Source organism: Rhinopithecus roxellana, chromosome 1 (assembly GCF_007565055.1).
Source record: "Rhinopithecus roxellana isolate Shanxi Qingling chromosome 1, ASM756505v1, whole genome shotgun sequence".
Classification (NCBI taxonomy): domain Eukaryota; kingdom Metazoa; phylum Chordata; class Mammalia; order Primates; family Cercopithecidae; genus Rhinopithecus; species Rhinopithecus roxellana.
The window spans coordinates 139,759,968-139,783,585 of NC_044549.1; the positions used below are offsets into that span (position 1 = coordinate 139,759,968).

General features: G+C 35.5%; 1 protein-coding gene, 1 long non-coding RNA gene and 1 other non-coding gene across 3 annotated transcripts in view; 1 reads left to right on the forward strand and 2 right to left on the reverse strand.

The window, feature by feature from the left end:
• NAALADL2 (N-acetylated alpha-linked acidic dipeptidase like 2) overlaps positions 1 to 23,618 on the reverse strand; it is a 977,694-nt gene that overhangs the window by 18,327 nt on the left and 935,749 nt on the right. The gene's annotated exons all lie outside the window — the stretch shown is intronic.
• On the forward strand, positions 4,819 to 7,894 carry LOC104658728. The gene is made up of 3 exons (XR_747479.1): positions 4,819 to 4,885; positions 5,994 to 6,201; positions 7,808 to 7,894. It is a non-coding gene; the product is annotated as an uncharacterized LOC104658728 (long non-coding RNA).
• LOC115892060 lies at positions 13,810 to 13,913 on the reverse strand. The gene has a single exon (XR_004051957.1). It is a non-coding gene; the product is annotated as a U6 spliceosomal RNA (small nuclear RNA).

A 23,618-nucleotide genomic window follows, 5' to 3' on the forward strand; every position in this document is an offset into this window, starting at 1 on the left:
ACAAGCACATGAGTCGTGCATTGTTCTTTATGTTACCAGGCAATAATAGGAGATTTTCAGCTCCATTATAATCTTATGAGACCGCTGTAGTATATGTGGCTCATATTTGACTGAAACATCGTTATTCAGCACGTGGTTTTATAACATAGGTTTGCCTTTGTGTATTATGTTAGACACACTCATCAAAATCCCATTAAAAACAGTAAGAATAGTTTTTAAAAACATTTGTCAATTTGAGAAATAACTTGAAAGTAGGAGGATATAAATTTCCAACAAGTGCATATTCAACTTTATTTACGGTTTCATTTTTAACTGAGTTCTCAGATATTTAATCTCTTAAAAATAAGTGTTGACTACAAATTGAAATTACACATTTCAAAGTAAAAAAAAAAAAATGCTCTTCAGAAAAATGTATGCTGGATACTTGTAATAGGTAATTAGCTTCACCACTAATCTCTCATGTACTTTTTGAAAATAAGGTTATTAAAGAGTTGAGCCCAAAGGCAAGGAACACATAGCAAGGAAGGTACAAAAACAATGATATTTTAATCCTTAAAGTACAGCAAATAATTGTGATATTGATATATCTATCACAAAACATTTCCAATGATGCCTATTCTTAAAATTTTGACATGTTACAGTTTTTAAAAAATGGCTTCATTGAATGTCTCTATTCAACTCCATGTAGCAAGGTAAACTTTGCTTTATCTTTTTTAATGGAATTTGAAAATTGCTTTTCACTTTCCAAATGGAGATGAGGCACAGTGATAACAATGGTTATTGCTACTATTGAACAGCTGTGAATAAATAAAGGCTTTGAGGATAAACCATACCAGCTTTGCCGTCCTGTGGTTTTATTCACACATAAAGTGTCCGTTCAGCTAAAAATCTTGTCTGACAGTATTTTGGAACCATTTCTTTTCCATTCTTGTTACTTTAGTATTTGCTATTTTTATGTACATTTTTGAGATATGTGTTTATATATGTATATATTTTATGTAAAAATACATGTATATGTAAATTTGTATATGTGATATGTATACACATACTGTTTGTGTGTGTGCATGTGTATGTGTAGTATGTTGTGTTTAATCAGTCCTACACTAGACTATGAGGACAAATTCTAAGTGTTTTGCCTCGCCCAATCATATAACTGAACAGTAAGCTGCTAATTATACTATGAAATATTACATGTTATAGTAATAAAAATCAATAAGAATAAAAGACATTCCACACTAAACAAACGTATTTCTGTTCTAAGAGACCAAAGGGCTGATAATATAGTTTATAGACATGAAATTGAAGATAGAAAACCTTGTATTACTTACAGGTTGTTGAAAATTTCCACAGCATCCTGTCTTGATATTCTCAAATTACAATATTCTTCTTTTCATTTCAAGAAACCTTAATTTTCATTATATTCCCATTATATTCCCAAATCTTAATTTGCATCATATTTGCTTTGTCAAAATAAAAATTTATTTACAGAAATACTACTCATACCACTAATTATCCTACTTGAATGCATAGTATGAGGTTCACCTGAATACCTAATAGAGCTTAGAAAGAAGTTACTTTCTAGTAACTGAACAAAGTTCATAAAGTCACTTCTAGGCCAAGTACATATCATGCCTTTATATGCTTAATGCTATAAAAAATACATCATTATTTTTGCCCTATTGAGGTAGGAAGAACACTTTAAAGAAGTAAACATTTTGGAAAAAAGTGAATTACATCTAAAAAGTAATATCAATAACAGAGAGAGGGAAAAATAAGAAGAAAATACTAAGTGGTCAGTATCAAAATTATGTTCATCTAAGTGTACAGTTCATGCTGCTTCCCATGTTAGAGATCAAAACACACTGCCCCCAAACATGCTGTTTTGGCCTATTTGTTATTTAGAGTAAAACACATTTGAAAAACAGCAGATGTAAGAAGGGCACTCTGAACTTCCTTTTGCTTCCTGAAAGCAGGAGATTAAATTCCTATGTGAAAGACATGCTTATCAATAGGGAAGTGGAGACTGACAAAAATCTACACAAATAAATCCTGTTGAACTAACCAGCCAATCTTATCTTCCTAGTCATTTTTCCACAATTAACTGCCCTAGCCCACACTCCTCTGTCTTGCTGCTTTTCCACAATTTACTATTCTTTGTTCAGCCTAGTATATAAGCATTCAACTTCATTTCTTTGAGTCTTCATTTTTGTGTGTGTGTGTGGGATGGCTCTCATGTACGTGTAAAAATTACTAAATAAAATTTGTATGCTTTTCTCCTGTTAATCTGCCTTAGGTAAGTTTAACTCTTAGACTCAGCAAGAAGCCCTAGGAGGGTAGAGAATAAATTTTGCCTCCCTTACCCCTACAAGACAAGCTTCCTGCCCCATCACCACCATTCTCTCTCTCCATGATCTGGAGCACATTAAAGTTATTTAACTCTGAAACTCTTCTTCCTCACCTGTAAAACGGAAAATATTCGTCCTTACAACCTAGAGTTTTTATAATAATTACATGAACTGAAACATGTAAAGTGCTTAGCACAGTGCCTGGCATATACAATAAAAAGCTTGATATGTGTTACTTATGCTATTATTTGAGATGTTTGCATTTGGCTTCCATGGGCGCATAAGCCCACAGCCCCGTAATTCTCAACTGACTTTGGCCTTAGTAACACAGAGCTGTGAGACCATCAGATGACATCTCCTGCCCAGGAAAGAGTTCGTCCAAAAGGAACTTTCCAGTAACAAGAGAGAGACCACTTCTATAGGTCACTTCTAGGCCAAGTACATATCATGCCTTGTAAGAGTCTATACAAATAAACTAGCTACCCTTTTATATTTGACCATGCCATTAACTAATTGAAAATGCCACACATTCTTTTTTTTCCTGTAACTACTCTACTTCCCTAGTGCTAATTTTTTTCTGTATATATCCTTATGGCCAAACCAGGAAAAATCTATCTGGCACTCCGGACTGTGCTTCACAGGGAATGAATCCCTTCCTCCACATCCCTAGTAATTCATCGCCACCAAATAACTTTAAATTTTATATTGCTTTAGATAGGAAGGTGTTGGTTTTCTAGCCAGACATATGTTAGTCACAAAGAAGAAATATTATTTGAAAAGATATATGCAGGTCAGAATAATCAGACAGCCAACAGTAGTGGTATACACACAGACACAGACTGCATATAAAACCATTATGCTAAATGTATTTTAAACTATTAGAGAAAATGTATCTTGAAGTTCATCATTAGGTTGAGAGAAGCAAATTCTTTGTAATTTTTAAAGGATCATGGTAAATTACTGAGGAAAAGTTCTACATTTTCTGACTTGGAGTATCGGAGGAGATCCAGCTACTGACTCTCAGAGATACTGATGAAAGCAAAGACTTTTGTGGTCTGGATAAACTACAGCACTAATTTAACACAGTTCAGAGTCCAACTACTCATGTTTTGCCAACAACCCTAGGCAGAGTTTGTTGATTTATTCTGAGTGCAACCACAGAGGCTGATGGTTTTATCATACCACTAGTCACACACTCTTGTAACTCTGACAGATATTTGTCTCTTCTTGGCAAAGCTACTGAAGAACATGAGTTTCTTGTTCATTGTGTATTTCTCCAGGTTTCTAAGCAGTAGATAGTAAATAAATTTGATTGCATAAATTAATAGTGATAAAAGTAATAACTAATACTTGAACATTTAGTATATGCTTACCCATATTCCAAGCATTTTGCATGTGTTAATGCATATAATCCTCAAAACTACTTAATGTCATAGGTACTATTATTATTTCCATTTTATAGAGAAAGAAACTAGATGCAGAGAGATTAGCTTAACATCACACAGCCCTTGACAAGTAGAGTCAAGATTTAGAAAAGTACATTATTGAAAGGGTTTTAATTTCAATATTTTAACTGCTTTTGGATTTATTTTAAAACAATATTCCAACAGGAGCTAAATTTGAAACTCATGGATGACAGAAAAAAAGCTTCTGAAGGAAACAATAAAATAGACCTTTTCCAACTTGCCAGAGTGTAGCAAACCCCAAACTGACAAAAATTCACAGTTTCATCAATAAGAAGACAGCAAATAAATTTTCCTCCTTACTCCATGACACTGGTTCCCTTTCAAAGTCAAGTTAGATAGTATGAGATAGTTGCCTGAGAGTGTTTTGTAACAATGGAGTTAGTTTATTACAGATATGAAGCACTCACCCACCCACCCTAAACATTTAAATCTGTGTCTCTTTTAAGGTAGCAATTTAGGGTTGAACCAGCAGGTATTGTCTGAGCATAATAAAGACATTGTTCCAAAAGCAAAAATATAAAAATAAAGAATATAACCTTCAGATATGTGCTTCGTAAACTCTGACTCTGTTCCCTTCTTATCCACTGTATCTCTGTTAAATGCCTGCCTCTTTTGATAGAGGGGAAAAAATCATGAATTGAGAGTTAATCATTGACAAACTTTCTATAAAATTTCTTGAATAATTTTTATTAAGCAAAATTGGGATCAAAGTCCAGTCTTCGAGATGCAGACTTTGGGATAACTGCTTCTTAATGTAAAGGGAATGCAACAGGTAAATAAAAGGGGAAATCTGCTAAAATAAAATTAAGCAGTTGAAGACAGATTTTAAGTAGTATTCACTTTACTAAAAATGGTAATCGATGATTTCCATAAAAGAATTGCTCAGAGAGGTCCAAACAAATAAGGACTACAGGGGAAGAAAAAGACTGTGTTTTCGGAATGGCAGTTGTTGGTCATATAAGGACAATAAGAGAATTAGAATGTTGGATGGGGGAAGGAGAGCCAATGTTACAGGCTTAAAGAATGAATGAGCAACACAGGATGAAAGACAGCAGCGAACAGGCTACTGGGGAGGTATGTCAAATGGAGGAGAGTACAGTATTATGAAAGAGTTGAGGGGAGAATGTTTGATTTGTTTTAAGACAGGCCTTGGAAGTATGTTTTCAAATCAGAGGGCAGAAATCACTGCAGCAACCAGAACGATTGATAATGTGTAGAAATGAAGGTGAGAAGAGCTCTGAAAATTGATAGAGCAAGGCCATAAGGTAGGAGAAGGAGGCAAGAAGAGAGGTGACCAAGTTGGCTTTGGAAAAAATCACTTTTACTCTTAGACAGAAGTGAGAGAGAAAAAGATACACACAGTAAGACATGAAGGGATGAAAAAGATGGAAAGCTCCTGTGCTGGCTCAGTTAAAATACTTTATGACTCAATTCTATTAATATAATTTACTTGCTATTGTCCACTAATACTACAAGTGTGGTAGTGTCCTGGCTAACCACAGCTACAACTCTTCTAGCCCACTGGGACTCCTGTGACGTTAACACATTATTGCTTCTCTATTGACTCTTGTGGTATCTGTGTAGTGTGTGATAACACATTGGGGTTAGATTTCAGTGATTCTTTCTGACGGGGTGCCCAAAGCAATTTCATCCATGATTACAGACTTAGGTGAATTCAGGCGAACAGACATTGCAAATTAGCAAAAGAATGCTAAGGAAACATCTAATGAGAATTTAAAGAGAAAGTACTTTACCTTTGGATCATCTAGTTTCAAACATAATGCCTAGAATAGGATAGGCACATAAATGTTTGCTGAATTAAAGGATTTATGAATGAAGCAAATAGCAGAGTTTTTGTTTGTTTGTTTGTTTGTTTTAATGGGGCTTTAGAGAAATCAGATTATAGTTGCAGAAGTTTAGTAGCTATAAGGTGAATTTTGAGTAATAACTATTATTACAATTAATTTCATCTGAAAATAATATTATTCACAGATAAAGAAAATATTCATTTTCTATATTAAGTATGACAGATGAACGAATTTACATTCAACAAATATTTTAAATTTGAATTTTGTTTTGTTTTGTTTTACTTAATGTCTCAAACACTCACTCCTGTGGACTCCCATATTTACTTTTCCTTTTTATATCTTCCCGCTTCTACATTTGCCATCCACTATCATAGACACCTATAACAACATCACCAACCATAGTTGGGGTAATGGAGAATTTCTTTAAGAAAAAAAAAAAAGGCCTTACTAGTTTCTGATCATATCTTAGACACATCATAAGCCCAACATCCTACCTTGAGTCAATTCAAGTCAATTGGGTATAAGAAAAATTATTGGATATTTGGGAACATCTATAGCAACACTGTATAGTGGAACTATAAAGTAAGTTGCATGTGTAATTTTACATTTTCTAGTAGTAAATTAAACTAAATAAAAAAAGAAATAAGTGACGTAGTCTTATTTAATTTACAGAATATTATAATTTCAACATGAATCAATATAAAAATTATTAATGCTACATTTTCACTTCATTTTTATTTTGTGGTAGTATGTCTTAAAATCAAGTACATATTTTATACTTATTTTAATTTTCACTAACTATATTTCACATTATCAGTAGCCACACATTGCTAGTGGCTACCACATTGAACAGCATAGATCAATAAGTCCAGATTACACAACTACAGGCTATTTTTTAACTAAACAGCTAATTGAGTTCCTTAAAAAAAATTATTCAGAATTATTTTTTCCTGAAAACAAACCAATGAGTCAGGCTTATAACTACTTATATCTACTTTACTATTTTGTTAGGCTCTGTATACTCTTTATAGACATCTGATAAGGGAGTTGCTGGAATAAGCCAGGCGTTTTTTAAAAATAAGGATTTAAAAAAATTTTGTCTTAACGTTTTCTTTTAAAATGAATATAGGTAATGAAATGGAAATCTGAAACAGCAGTTTATTTCTTTTTTCTTTTTTTTTTTTTTTTTTTTTTTTGAGACGGAGTCTCGCTCTGTGGCCCAGGTTGGAGTGCAGTGGCCAGATCTCAGCTCACTGCAAGCTCCGCCTCCCGGGTTTACGCCATTCTCCTGCCTCAGCCTCCCGAATAGCTGGGACTACAGGCGCCCGCCACCTCACCTGGCTAGTTTTTTGTATTTTTTTAGTAGAGACGGGGTTTCACCGTGTTAGCCAGGGTGGTCTTGATCTCCTGACCTCGTGATCCGCCCGTCTCGGCCTCCCAAAGTGCTGGGATTACAGGCTTGAGCCACCCCGCGCGGCCAGCAGTTTATTTCTTAACATTCATATAAGCCAAACATTTTTTGCTGCATGCTGCCTGTATAGAGGTCCTGTCTATGTCTAGCTTACCATAAATCTTATTGTTTAGAATTTTAATACCAAGGAAAGCAAATAAAAATCTTATAATCTTGTTAAAAGAACTTGAAGATGTCCTCCCACTGCTGAGGCCTTTCATCATGTAATTCAGAGTAAAGATTAGTGGTCATGTTATCGAATCCTAAAATAATAGTGTATATTAGAAACATTGACAGATCTTTAATTGTAGCAGCACAAAGTGTACTACTAACTGTTCCACATATCATCAATAAATAGGAATTTAGGATACAGTTTGCTACCTTGACCTTCAAGCTCCAATTGTGTTTCAATCATCAAGAGTTCATACATAGTATAATTTTCAATCTCTGAAAAGAGACTATGTGGACACAATAAACCACATATGTTATATGGGGGAAGAGTGGATATATAGTTGGCTTTATGGTCTCAAATTCAGTCAACCTTACTGGCAGAATTCACTTATGTTAATTCACTGCTTTTCAATCAGTAGCAAATAGCTAGTGTTTATTGTCCTTTTTTTTTCTATGATCTTATAACTTGCGTTCATTTTAGAGAACTTTAGATATTGTCCTGTTAAGCTAAACACATTTAGGTCTCAAAGATCTCTCAGCAAACATTTTTCTGATTATCACTTTAAGATGAATACCCCTGAATTACATGAAAAGTTAAAATTATACTCTTCTATACCAGAAAGAGAGCTACAATCAAGATGACTTTATTTATGGACGGTAACATTCCTACTTATTCTGAGGTCATGCTTCCTGAACACTGCAATCAAATTTAAATAACTGCAATCAAATTAAAATTATTTGCCCTTGGAAGGGCAAATAACTCACAAAGTCCAACAGACTGTCCCTTAAGAGAGTTGGAATAATACTGAATAACTGAAGCAATCACCAGCAGGTTCCAGCAGCTAGACACAATGACATCAATTAGAAGTAACCAATAACAATACAGAAATGAAAAGAAAAATAACAAAACACTAAAGTATTAATTCACTTTCCTAGTTTTCAGTAGCAGACTATCTGTAGTTATTTTGTTATAGAGGCAAATGACTCTCTTTGAGGACTTTATTGTATTATAAAAGAATACATAAATTGACCTTCAATCAACAAGAGAAAGTTAAATATTATTTAAGTGGATTTTGAGAAACATAACAACTGTGATACCTTTCAGTAAGGTTTCTTTGAGAAATACCCTTCCACTTTCTCATTAGCATCTCTTGAAGACTGGAGTCTACTAATTATAAGATCCTGTTTAAGTACCATCTACCTGTTATCATGATGCCTGCCTAAATCCTACCCCAGCTGAAGAAAACAATAACACAAATCCTTTTACTCCTCAATTTCTTGTAACTGTTTCTTCACCTTTTTGGCAGTTATTGTTGAATTTATTTTATATGTATTTTAGATTCTAAGGCACGGGAAACACTAAAGTGTTGCAGAAGAAACACTAAAATGTCACAGAGGTTAGGTTACAACAGCAGGAAGGATCTACTATTCCTAGGGTTGGAGAATGGAAATATTTGGAAATATTAAAGCTTAGAAGATCAAAGGAAGCGTCCTGTGAAGTTGAAACTCAGGCCTCTCAATAGGGGCCACTGCTTAGCTATAACTGATGTCTCTGAGATCAGAGATGGAACCCTGTGTAACTGGACCCCAGACTTATAAGGAAGGACTTTAGTCCACTTGCGCTGGTGTCTCTGATGAGTATCATGAGTCTGATTTAACTAATGTTGGAAAAAGTGAAAATCAGTATTAACTTCTACTACTAGAATGAATTGTCCCTACTTAGGTGAAGAAGCATTGTTAGGGTGACAATGACAGGAAAAGAAAGCTAAAACAGGAACAAATTGTAAATAGAAAGAAGCATCTTTTCTTACTCCCTCTGACTTCCAGCTTTCTTTTAGTGCTTCTTATTAGAGTTTATCAGGGAGTCAACTGGCAAAGTGAAAATGCAGTTTGTAGAATCCTAGTCCGATGGGATTAGCAACAACAACAACAACAAAATAAAGCTTAATAAACTGGCACATCTATTCAGAAGAAAGTCACTGTCTAATCTACACTCATATGCCTTGTATTATCTGGTGCAGTGAGCTGAATGGTGACTGCAAAGATATGTCCAGATTTAAATCTCTAGGACCTATAAATGTTACCTTATTTGCTAAAAGTGTCTTTGCAGATGTTGATATGGTTTGGCTGTGTCCCCACCCAAATCTCATCTTGAATTATAGTTCCCATAATCCCCATGTGTCTTGGGAGGGAGCCAGTGGAGGGTAATTGAATCTTGGGGGCGTTTCACTCTTGCTGTTCTCATGATGTGAGTGAGTTCTCAGGAGATCTGATGGTTCTATAAGGGTCTTTTTCCTCTTTTGCTCAGCCCTTCTTGCTGTTGCTATGTGTAAGTTTCCGGAGGCCTCCGCAGCCATTCTGACCTGTGAATAATTAAACCTCTTTCCTTATAAATTACCCAGTCTCAGGTATGTCTTTGTTAGCAGTATGAGAACAGACTAATACAGATGTGATTATAGATTTCGATATAAGGGGATTATCCTGTATTATGCGAATGAGCCCAAATCCCATCACAAGTCTCCTTGTAAAAGAGAGATGGGGAGAGATTAAATAGATACACAAAGAAGAGAAGGCCATGTGAAGACTGAGGCAGAGATTGGAGTGATATGGTCACAAACAAGGGAATGCCACAGTCACAGGAAATGGATTCTCCCTTAGAGCCAGAGAAAACGTGGCCCTGCTGACCTCTTGATTTCAGACTTCTGGCCTCCAGAACTGGAAGGGAATAAATTTCTGTTGTTTTAAGTCACCTAATTTATGGCAATTTGTTATGAAAGCCACAGGAAACTAATACATTTAGGTTATGCCTTTTACATAATAGATATTACAATTTTATGAAGTAAGTAAAATGAGAATCACAAAACTTTTGATTTACTCAGAGAAAGTTTAATCTACATAAAAAATCTACTAACATAACACTAATGAGTTAAGATAAATGGAACCTGTCTAAACCTAATCAAAATTGTATGCAAAATTAATAATTTGACTTTGGAAAATATGATTTTATGGATTATCAAGTCTTTCAATTGTGACTTATAATAATAAATGTATAAAATAAAAGGGCAAACATTTTCTGAAGTAAAATGAAGCATAAGTACTCATCAATCTCTAGTAGTTAATCTAGAAAAATATTTTACTACATTTTTAATTCTTAACTCTCCATGTCTGAAATGACTTTCTATTCACCCATTTGATACTCTATTTTAGGAAAAAAGATGGCATTATGAATCAGCTTTGAAAAAATGCCTATTCTTTCATTGTTCAAAGCTCCCTATTTAATTTCATGGTTAAGAAAAGAAAAGAGAAATTGGAAACACAGGAAATGTACAAACCACCTGCAGAGAGGATACTTAACATTTGGTGCCTATATTACATTCTTCCCTGTAAAACTTTTGTGTCTGACAAGGCTACATTTTATTGGCTTTTGAATTATATTGTGTAAAATTAGATTGAGTTAGCATATCATCCAAACTCCCTGGTGTAGCATATGTAAGCTTTGATTAGAAGATGAGACCTACTATGATTAGCAATAAAAGAATTGGAGGCACTGTACCTGGCACAGTTGAAGGCTATCCCTTCCAGAAATATTTGGCTATGTTTCCTCCCATTTCACATTATTGCATAAAGACTAGATTACTATTTGCATGTAATTATTTTGGATGAGAAAGAGAAGGCAAGGCAAATTTTTAGTCTACATTAGGATTAGCCAAATATAACTAGACAGATACAAACAGAATTTCTTCTCAAGATTATTTAGTCATTTAAAGTGCATAACAAAATTAATCTTGCCTTGTCAATCATAATATTTGAGCTGAAGTCAGCAGAATCCCATTTAGAAAAGATTCATTCTTTCTACATCATAGCTGTTAAAACCCACTCCTCATGGGAAAGACCTGTTATTCTTGATTTCTTCCCTCATCTTTATCTTCATATCTAATTCATCACCAAGTTTTTGTAGATTATATGTCCGAAATGTTACAAATTAATCTTCTCTATATTTACGTTCCCACCAACATGATCTCTGTGATGATTAATTTTACGTGTCAATGCAGTGAGGCAATACTGCCCAGTTGTTTGTTCAAACACTAGTCCATATGTTGCTGTGAAGGTGTCTTACGGATGCAATTAAGATTTACAATCAGTTGACTTTAAGTAAAGGAGATTGCCCTTGATAATGTGGGTAGGCTTCATCTAATCAGTTGGAGGCCTCAAAAGCAAAACATGAGGTATCCCGAAGAAAAAAGAACTCTGCCTTGGACTATTAATATAATATAGAAATTCTAAGTACATTTATAGCCTGCTACAGCCTGCCTACAGATACTGGAGTCAAGACTATAACATCAACTCTTCCCTGAGTTGTCAGCCTTCCTTATCCATAGATTTCACACTTGCCAACCTCCTCAATCATATGAACCAATTCCTTAAAATTACACACAGACACACACAGAGACACACACATAGGGACACACACACACATGCACACACACATATATATGCAATCTCTTATTGTCCTATTGTTCTGTTTCTCTGGAAAATCCTGACTGACATGCCTAGATGATTAAAAGAGCACATCAGTGCTAATTTTTCCATTTCTTCCATTACCTCTAAAATCTCTTTTCTACGTAGCAATCAGGGATATACAGAATACATGATGAAGATTACACATAAATAGACAAAAAGTATGTTATAATCTACCTATAATCAGACATTAAAGGTCCTGAAAATAAGACTTAACCCCTCTCTGTGGCCTCTAGGCCCTTGTTTAATTTTTCAGTCTCGGCCCAAGTTACTCCCCCAAATCTATTTAGCTACCTTAATGGAAAAGGTGATGTTTCTTTCCTTCAAGACAATTGTAAAGTTTGTGATTACATATTGATTTGTTCTTTTGTCTGCTTATTTTCTGTTTCTTCCCAACAGAAAGTAAAGTCCCAAAGGGTAAGGTTGATATTTATATTTTTGAGCATTGTATTCTCAGGGCCTGGTATAGTTTTGCATATGCATATTAATTCATAAGCATATGAATTAATAAGTATAATGGAATCAGTAGTAATTTTAGATAAGTATTTTGAAAGAGTGACATCAAATTCTAACTTACAGGTAAGAAAGGTAGTAAGATTAAAAAGAGAATCAGGAAATGCAAGAAACAAAATATCACCCAAGCCATAGGCATTAATCTTATAGTCTAGAGAGGAGTAACAGCAAAGTATTAAATATCCATTTTTGTATGTGTAAGATAAAATATATTCTGCTTCTCTTTTGGCTCACAATATGACCATTTTATTCAAACTCTGTTTTAAATCTTCTTTTTATACCACTCTAGTCTGTGAAGCTACTACAATTTTTTTTTTTTTTTTTTTTTTTTTTTTTTTTTTTTTTTTTTTTGAGACAAAGTCTCATTCTATCGCCCAGGCTGGAGTACTGTGGAGCAATCTCAGTTCACTGCAACCTCCTCCTCCCAGGTTCAAGTGATTCTCCTGTCTCAGTCTCCGGAGCAGCTGGGATTACAAGGGCGCACTACCATGCACAGCAAAGATTTTGTATTTTTGGTAGAGATGGGGTTTCGCCATGTTAGCCGTGCTGGTCTCAAATTCCCGACCTCAAGTGATCTTCCAGCCTCTGCCTCCCGAAGTGTCAAGATTACAGGTGTGAGTCACTTTTGTTTGTCAAAAACAAATGCCTGACTGAATTTGTTTTTTAAAATAAAATTCAGAATGACTGCAACCAGGTTCTATTCCTTAACTAATTTATGTAATTTACCATCTCTGGTAACTTTGAAGAAAAGAGAAAGTAATTTTTCTGAACTTCAGAGCCCTTACCAACACCATAGGGAAAATACCAACCTGGGTGAGTAATCTGATAGATCAAAAAACTGTATACGGAGCCCCTGGGAGTATGTGGAGAGAGAGATGGCTTGGAAACAAGAAAGGCCTGGTAAAATTACCAGCTCCAACAATTATTACATAAGCTATTGTGAAGACCAGAGATATACATCCAGTATATTAAGTATCTGGTACATGAGTTTTATTTAGTTCTTGAAAGTCTCATAGGCAGTATCCTGATAGCCTAACCATTGTTTGATATGGACATGTATTATACGTGGAACAATCCCAATAAAACCTAGTGTGGGCCGACAAAACCCCAATAAAACCCCATCATGACCAATTATGGCACAAGGCAGGTCCCTGTTCTTTTAAGATCTAGGGAAAAGGGCATAAAGGACCAAGAAAGTTTCTCTGGATAAATTAGTCAACAAACATTTTTCAAAGTGCAGAAAAAGATACAAAATTTGCAACAGTCATCACGCAGGACTTGGAAGGCAGAAGTAGAACCGAATCTGCTTTCTTCAGCAACGGTTGCAGGCAGACAAACATGCAAATGTCAAAAGGAGATTCACAGAATTTCTCAGAGAGCTGCTGGAAGTTGCCTGCCTGAGAACTGCAGGCGGCGGGTGCTGTCATTGAATGTTCTATTTCAGTTCTAGCAGTTCTTGATTCTATGAAACTTAGCTTAAAGAAAGCTAAAGAAACTTCAAGCTTCCTTGACTTTAAAATACATCTTTTTTTGTTTATAATAATATGGAACACTTCATGATTTGTCATGTCATCCTTGCGCAAGGGCCACGCTAATCTCTGTATCATTCCAATTTTAATATATGTGATACCAAAGTGAGCATTTCCATCACTTTTATATCTTCAACACTTCTATGCACATACATACTTATAATTCTATTCAAATTATTCCTAATTTGAATACCTAGATTGCCTTCTAACTTTCTCAGTGGAACTTGTCAGATAAAGGTAGACTTGGAGGAAATACTTGAACCCCACTATATGTAATTTGAGGGTTTGTTGCAGTTTTATAAGGATTATATCAATTAGAAATTAAATCATGTATTATATTTAGCTTTAATTATAGACTATGGGGTGAGTACTTCCCATTTCATCCATTATTGCCCTTATAAATTTCCAAGTTGATCTAATCTAAGTATGATTATAAATTTACAGATCTATATTTTTTAATCAGTTAAAAATGTTGTAGTCTTGTGTTCTTAGCAAGCAGACTGGTTAAGCAGCACAATCAAGTGTAGTGGCTGGCAAACCAGGTACTCCTTTGAGGTGACTGTGGAAACAGAGGCAACATTCATGTTCCTTTCCTTGTCAACTAGTGTAGCTCATGTAAGCTTTCATTTGAACAAAGGATTCCACTGGGGATGGTGTACAGGACTAAATATGTGCTTTATAGAATCATGCCTATTGGCTCCCTGTCCTTTCCTTGTGTATCATCTCAATATGCCATACTTGCTCCATATGTGGCTTACAGATCTACTTTCTTATTATAAGAAGAAAATTTTGCTACTCGTAATCTAGAAAATGTCAAGTGCAAAATGATTACTGAGCATTTCATCTACTAAACACATGATTTACACAGCAATTGGAAACTTTAGTTTCCTTATGTAGCAAAATGAGGTTTCAGGTGCTTCAGAACAAAGAAAATACTCAGCATGATCCTTTCTCTTAATTCTCTTTGGATCATATTAAATCAGAAAGATATTTATACCCATAAAATAAAATAAAATAGCAGATAAAATAAAGGAGAGAGAAACAAATGTTAAAATGTCTAACATGGCTTCATAGCGAACCTAGATTTCATTATTTTTCTTCCCCCATTGAAATAATTATTTCCCTGAAATGCATTTAAAAATATGGAAGTCAATTTGTATTAGTTATGAACACTTCCTCAACTAATATTTTCATTATCTTAGAGATTCACTAGTTTATCTCTTCTTACCTAATTGATTAGAGAGTAAATGTCATGGAAGTTAAGAGACTTATTCTGGAGTCTTTTGAGTCTTCAGCCCACAACTCTCAAGTTCCCAGTCTACTGAGCCCTCCTCTATACTATATTGTTACTTATGTAAAAACATTTTTAATTATAGTATACGAGATTTGGCAGAGAAATATGCCTACTTTTTAAATTACATCTAAGATTTACAGAGACACAAAAGGATAGACACTATTTTGAGACAAGATAATGTTACTGATTTAGGACAATAAGCATATGTCTTTTCCAGACATAGGGATAAATTTGGTGTCTCACAGATGCAATTTTGTCACTATCAAGGTTAGGGGATGTAATTCTGAAATGTGGAAAACTTAATTTATACATATTTGGCTATATTAACACTAAAATCTAAATAAATTTATTGGTGATATCTGAGCAAACTAGGGATAATTTGGATCAAATGTATGCCATATTGTCTAGCAGAAAGAGTAGTGGTTTTAAAGAAAACAAACGAGGTTTGAATCCCATTTCTGCCACATGTTAACTTTTCTAAGTCTTGGTTTTCTTATATGTATAAAGGGAATAATAAGACTAATCTGGCAGAATTGTTAGAAGTGTTACAAATAATACATGAAAAATGTGTAGCACAGTGCCTGGTATAAACAAATCATCCTCTATAGAAAGTACTGTTGTTATTGTTAGTCTTAATTATTCAATGTACCATCAAGTCACAACTCACTGTCAGACTGGCAATGGGTCTTGACTTGCAAATATGACAACAGTAATTTTTTTCTCACTTTAAATGAGGATGTACCTTAAAACTGAAAGAAACATTTTTATAAAACCCAAACAGTTATACGCAAAAGGATTACTATTTTGATACTAGCAGACTGGATCTTAGACTAATTACTCTTATTTCATTGTCAATTGAAATTTTTAAAACAAGTTGTTAAATGTCTAGTCAAATTGTGTTTGAATGCTGTCTGTTAAAATGGGATATGTTCTTTGTTTTAATATTGACAAAATGAGTGATTGAAAAAAATGAGGCTTGAATTTCAGTATATTAATCTGGTTTTTCTTAAAGTTTGGGAGCTTTTTTGCTCCTTTTAGAAGTGGAAACTTTAAAAATATGAAAGGATACATAATTATAAAACTAATGTATGTATTTATTCATAAACGGGTAAAAGGAAATGTATATAATGATCAACGTTACAAAGATTTTGTATATGAGCCAGGTCTTCAACCTTCTTTTGGAAATTTTACATTGTCATTGCGTAGATTATAAAATTTTGTATTCATACACAGATTCTTTTGTGCAAGTGGTCGCTATTAAAATATGTTAAAAGCATTATGGTAATTCTTAATCACTAGTTATTTTTCATAGTCTAAAGAAATCAGAGGCATTGCTGATAGAATTAATGACAAGAGAAACAATGCTGGGGTTTTAGTTCCGTTCAGACCACCCACACCTCACTAAAAGAAAGTACAAACCGAGCAAAGTAGTCATTATCCTAATCAAACACGGAACATGAGGTTCTATTGGGACTTATATAACTAACTCTAATTAAAACACCATGAAAACTGTATAATGAGATCATTGTTATTCTGAAGTGATGGGGGGGGTTGGGTTTCAACCTCTTAATTTTACGTATGTACTGAATATGTAGATGGAAATTAATCGTATAATACCTGAGAAATGTGGCTTTTTAATACTTCTGTCTCATGTCATTGCTTGCCTAAGTATAAACCAATTCTAACATCTTTCAAAAGCAAAGTTTTGGGACTTATGTGTTTGAAAAATACTTTTAGTGGATTGCTTTCTTTGTTTATTCTTGGTTAAAGGCAGAAGCATCTTGACATTTACATTGCTATTTTTCTGCTTTCAAGGATGCTAACAAAAAAAAAAAAATGGTCTTGGCTAGGATTAGCTTGAAATGGTCCCCTGAACTTCCACAAGGTCATTCTGGCAATCTCTGAAATAATTTCCTCTATTATGAACCTGCTGTGACATCTTCCATAAGGACACAATGCCAGAGATACACAAGGCATGCAGATGTATATACACATACATGTATTGTCCCTCAAATTACAAATGGGCTGTGCTCCCCAAACTCCTGATTATGGCCATTGTTGGAATTCAGAAGTGTTTTCTCAAAGAAAGAATAATGTACGTATAGTTACTTAGATAGTCCCTGTAGTCTGCTTAGCCAAGATGTAGCTGAAATACCATACATAAAAAATAACAATGGGATACTAGACCATAATCAATAGTTTTGTTTTAAATATAATAATTAGACTTTAATTCATCTCCAATGGTGGTGTTGGAGGATGTTCACTTTTCCTAAGAGTCCTATTTCTATCTAGCAGTCAGAATTAGACACTAGCTCATGTTTGCTTTCTTGATTTCTCACGCCTTTCAGATTAACACAAATGAAAGAGTGAATCTCTGATTCTCTTTTCCAAAGCCACACCAAATTTCCTATCCTTTTGTAAAATTTCCCGATAAACCTATCTTACCACAGTAATGCAGCAGTGTGCGTGTGTGTATGTGTGTGTCAGAATGGGGAAGAAAGGAAACCCTTATTACTGTTTAACTGCTATCTCTTTAAATGTGGAGAGAGAATAAAGATGAGATTTTACGGAGATGTGTCATCTTAATGCATAAATGTGAGGTCATGTTCATATACCTTACACACATATTATTAGCAGCATATTAGTAGAAATCCTTTGTCATTATATTTTTGTTTGGAGCAGTTTTCAAATCCCATGGCTTTCTATTTGTATACTAAAAGATTAAAATCAAAGATCTTTCTGTTTCTGTTCAGTTTAATGCAATCACTTTAAATAAAAGAGAGGGCAATAATTATTTTAAGACTATGTAAGCTAGTGCATGGGTGCTCTCATTTTAAGACTATGTAAGCTAGTGCATGGGTGAGTGAAGAAAGGAGATAGAGACACAACAGTAACCTCAAGGACTCATACCCTTAAACACTGGAATAATTTGTGATAAGTCTGGAAATCTTGCTGAAATTGGCTAAAATAAGCTAAGAAGATGCACTTTTTAAAAAGATATTAAATTTCAACCACAAAATGGTTGGTTCCAAAATCTAAAAAGTAGTTTAAATGTCAAAACTTGAAACATGTAGGAGAATATGCCCCAGAAGACCATGATGCTTATACAACAGTACTCCCCAAACACCTAAAGAAAGTGATTTGATAGAAGTCTTTTCTACTAGAAAAGGTTTGTCATTTAAAGACCCAAGATTTATTTTAGAAGCTAGTGCTGCTTAGATATTTTATTTACTCTTTTCTTAACTGCATATTTAATGTCACTCCTCAAACTCTATTTTCTATGAGAGGTTGCAACCCCTCAATTGGCAGGCAATAAGCAAAGGTTTAATAAAGGGAAGGACAATATATTGAAAATTAAACATGAAGGAAATACTTCACTGCTGTGATTCTGGGAAAAGAGAACTGGTGTCACCTAATTTTTAAATATGTCTCCCTTGGTTAATAGTGATATGGGGGAGCTTTGGAAATGAGAGCATTATCAGAGTCTGAAGTATTAATAATCTTTTAGATCTGTTTTAGAGATGAAAAACTGATGCTCAGAAATGCTAATTATCTTGCTGCAGACCATTTAAGAAGAAAAAGACAAATTTTCATTTCAAATCTCTTCCTACTTTTAAAGATCCCAAGTCCAGTGCTCTCTTATAATATCATTGTTATTTGGTATTCTTAATTTTGAAAGCTATTCTAATTGAACAAGTGAGATGCTTATCACAAAAAGCAATATTAAAACTATATTGTATGACAAAAAGCAATTCAACAGAGAAAGGAGAGTCTTAACAAACAATGCTGGAACAACCAGACATTTATATGCAAAAAAAAAAAAAAAAAAAAAAAAAAAAGAATTGAAACACAGACCTTATCCTTTTCATGAAAATTAACTCAGAATGGATCATAGGACTAAATGTAAAATGCAATACTACAAAACTTCTAGAAGATAATATAAGATAAAATCTGAGTGACCTTGGGTTTGACAATAACTTTTGAAGTATGACACAAAAAGCACAGGAAAGAAAAGTTGGTAAACTGACTTTTATTAAAATTATAATTTAATTTTCAAATTTCATTAAAATTAACAACTTCTGCTCTGCAAAAGGCACTGTTAAGAGAGTGAAAAGATAAGCCATAGTCTGAGAGAAAATCTTTTGCAAAACATGTATCTAAAGGAGGACTGGTGTCCAAAGTATAAAAATATGCCTGAACACTCAACAATAAGAAAAAAACCCTCAATTTTAAAAATGGGCAAAAGAGCTGAACAGATACCACATCAAATAAAATATATAGATGGCAAATAATCATATGAAAAGATGCACAACATCATATACCATTGGGGAACTGCAGATTCAAACAACAATGAAATATCAACATACATCTATTAGAATAGCTAAAATCCAAAACAATGACACAAATGCAGATGAAGATGTGGAGCGACAGAAAGTTTCATTGACTACTGGTGGGCATGAAAAATGGTACAGCCAGTTTGAAAGACAGTTTGGCAGTTTCCTACAAAACTAAACATAGGCTTACCATATTATCCAGCAATTGCACACTTTAGTATCTGCTGAAATAAATTGAAATGTATGCCCACAAAAAAAGCCTGCACCAAAATATGTACAGCCACTTTATTCACAACTGCCAAAACTTGAAAGCAACAAAAATGCCCTTGAATAGATAAATGAATAAACAAACTGGTATAGCTATACAATGGAATACTACTCAGTGATGAAATGAACATGGAGAAAATGCACTGCATATTGCTAAGTGAAAGTAACCAATCCAATAAGTTTGCATGCTATACTATTCCAAATATGTGACATTCTGGAAAAGGCAAAGCTATGGAGACAGTGAAAATATCAGTGGTTGCCAGAGGTTCAGTAGGAAGGAATGAATAGGTGGAGCACAAGAGATTTTAGGGAAGTAAAACTGTTGTATGTGACCCTGCAACAGTTGGTACATATTATTATACATTTGTCAAAGCCCAAAGAATGTACAACCTGAAGAGCAAACCCTGATATTAAACTATTCATTTTAGTTTGTATCTATTCACCAATGTTGTATCAAGATTGGCTCATAGTAACAGATATATCAACACAAGATATTAACAATTGGGATAACTGTGTCTAGGAAGAGGGGATGCTGAGGAGTCATACGAGAATTCCGTACTTTCTGCTCAATTATTTTCTAAGCCTAAACCTGCTTTAAAAAATAAAGACTATCGATTCGTTTAAGAAAAGCTTTTTATAGTGGGAATGCACAGGTTTACCAGGTCAGACTCCTTGCTCTGCTTTTGTAGAGTAATAACTACAGGGAGCAAAAAAGGATCCAATGGCAAAACACAGATGCCCAGAGATCTCTCCAGACACACACAGTACCCAGGAGTGGTAGAGCACTGCCTACTGGAATGACAGTAAAGGAAGGAATGAGATAGAAGATTTAGAATTCTTCAGAAAATACAGAATCCCCTGTCTACTCAATGAGCAACAAGTCAAATTTTACACTGCCGAATTTGATAGTAGTGATATTTTCGTGACGCTTTGTAATTTCCAACATACTTTCACTGACGTAGTCCCTGAACATAGATATTGTTTTGCTGGCTCCCCACTACTGACCAAGTTCAGTACTTCCAATGTACTTCACAGCTTTTTCATTTATGGCTTTGCAGTCTATCCCGGTGCCCTTTCCCTCTCCCTTTACTCAGAATTAGATACCCCCTTGAAAACAGAGGTTGTGAGACTTAATAGTCTGTAGAGCTGGAAATGACTTTAGAAATTATCTTTATCCACAGATCTTCATATAATTACATGTAGACACAGAGTGCTTTACCTAACTGGCTAGATAAATGGGGCAGAGAAGAGGCCCTTTCCAGTATTCAATCCCTTTTCCCACCTAGACCTAGAGAAATTCTAAAATCAACCTGCAACGAGATTCTTAGAGCCACACAATCACTAAATTAACCAATTCTTCGTAAACATCACCTCCTAAATTGGCCCTTGGCTCTTCATTCCTGACACCAACATGTCGAATTGTGTTCTTTTCACCCCATGCCTTTCCTACTCCCATATTCTTCCTAAAGGTTTCTGCTCTCTCCTGACTCCAGTGCACCCTCTCAGGAACACCAGATAAATCCTCCTAACAACACATATTTCTCCATGGCTTTTCTGTGTCCTTGAAAAATAAAGTCCAAACCTCTCAACAGAACATTTAAGGGACTCCACAACTTGATCTTACCTACCTTTGCATAACCATGAACCAATAACCATTCAAACTAGTCTACCTTTTGTACTTCACCCTTGAGCACACCACACACAACTTCTCCTTTGTGTCTTTCTTCAAACTGTCGTCCTGGAAATGCACCTTAATTTAATGGGCATACTATCATTCCCTCAAGCCCAAATACATCTTTCTCTTTCCCTATAAAGTCTTCTGTGGCTGGGCATGGTGGCTCACGCCTGGAATCCCAGCACTTTGGGAGGCCGAAGAAGGTGGATCACGAGGTCAGGAGTTTGAGACCAGCCTGGCCAACATGGCGAAACCCTGTGTCTATTAAAAATACAAAAATTAGCCAGGCATGTTGGCATGTGCCTGTAATCCCAACTACTCCGGAGGCTGAGGCAGGAGAATCGCTTGAACCCAGGAGGCAGAGGTAGCGGTGAGCCAAGATCGCATCACTGCACTCCAGCTTGGGTGACAGAGCGAGACTCCATCTCAAAAAAAAAAAAAAAAAAAGAACAGCGGAAGCAGCGGGGGCCAGTGCAGATGCGAACGACTCTGTCTGACAGCTTTGGGGAGAGCCGTGGATCTCCCAACGCGGAGGTTGAGATCTCAGAACGGACAGACTACCTGCTCGGGTGGATCCCTGACCCCTGAGTAGCCTAGCTGGGAGACATCCCCCACTAGGGGCAGTCTGACACTCCACACCTCACAGGGAGGAGTACACCCCTGAGAGGAAACTTCCAAAGGAAGAATCAGACAGGTACACTCGCTGTTCACCAATATTCTATCTTCGGCAACCTCTGCCGCTGATACCCAGGCAAACAGGGTCTGGAGTGGACCTCAAGCAATCTCCAACAGACCAACAGACAGTCCTTCTGACTGTCAGAAGGAAAACTATCAAACAGGAAGGACACCTATACCAAAACCCCATCAGTACGTCACCATCATCAAAGACCAGAGACAGATAAAACAACAAAGATGGGGAAGAAGCAGGGCAGAAAAGCTGGAAATTCAAAAAATAAGAGCACATCTCCCCCTGCAAAGGAGCGCAGCCCATCGCCAGCAACGGATCAAAGCTGGTCAGAGAATGACTTTGACGAGATGAGAGAAGAAGGCTTCAGTCCATCAAACTTCTCAGAGCTAAAGGAGGAATTACGTACCCAGCGCAAAGAAACTAAAAATCTTGAAAAAAGAGTGGAAGAATTGACAGCTAGACTAATTAATGCAGAGAAGATCATAAACGAAATGACAGAGATGAAAACCATGACACGAGAAATACGTGACAAATGCACAAGCTTCAGTAACCGACTCGATCAACTGGAAGAAAGAGTATCAGCGATTGAGGATCAAATGAATGAAATGAAGCGAGAAGAGAAACCAAAAGAAAAAAGAAGAAAAAGAAATGAACAAAGCCTGCAAGAAGTATGGGATTATGTAAAAAGACCAAATCTACGTCTGATTGGGGTGCCTGAAAGTGAGGGGGAAAATGGAACCAAGTTGGAAAACACTCTTCAGGATATCATCCAGGAGAACTTCCCCAACCTAGTAGGGCAGGCCAATATTCAAATTCAGGAAATACAGAGAATGCCACAAAGATACTCCTCCAGAAGAGCAACTCCAAGACACATAATTGCCAGATTCACCAAAGTTGAAATGAAGGAAAAAATCTTAAGGGCAGCCAGAGAGAAAGGTCGGGTTACCCACAAAGGGAAGCCCATCAGACTAACAACAGATCTCTCGGCAGAAACTCTACAAGCCAGAAGAGAGTGGGGGCCAATATTCAATGTTCTTAAAGAAAAGAATTTTAAACCCAGAATTTCATATCCAGCCAAACTAAGTTTCATAAGTGAAGGAGAAATAAAATCCTTTACAGATAAGCAAATGCTTAGAGATTTTGTCACCACCAGGCCTGCCTTACAAGAGACCCTGAAGGAAGCCCTAAACATGGAAAGGAACAACCGGTACCAGCCATCGCAAAAACATACCAAAATGTAAAGACCATCGAGGCTAGGAAGAAACTGCATCAACTAACAAGCAAAATAACCAGTTAATATCATAATGACAGGATCAAGTTCACACATAATAATATTAACCTTAAATGTTAATGGATTAAATGCTCCAATTAAAAGACACAGACTGGCAAACTGGATAAAGAGTCAAGACCCATCAGTCTGCTGTATTCAGGAGACCCATCTCACATGCAGAGACATACATAGGCTCAAAATAAAGGGATGGAGGAAGATCTACCAAGCAAATGGAGAACAAAAAAAAGCAGGGGTTGCAATCCTAGTCTCTGATAAAACAGACTTTAAAC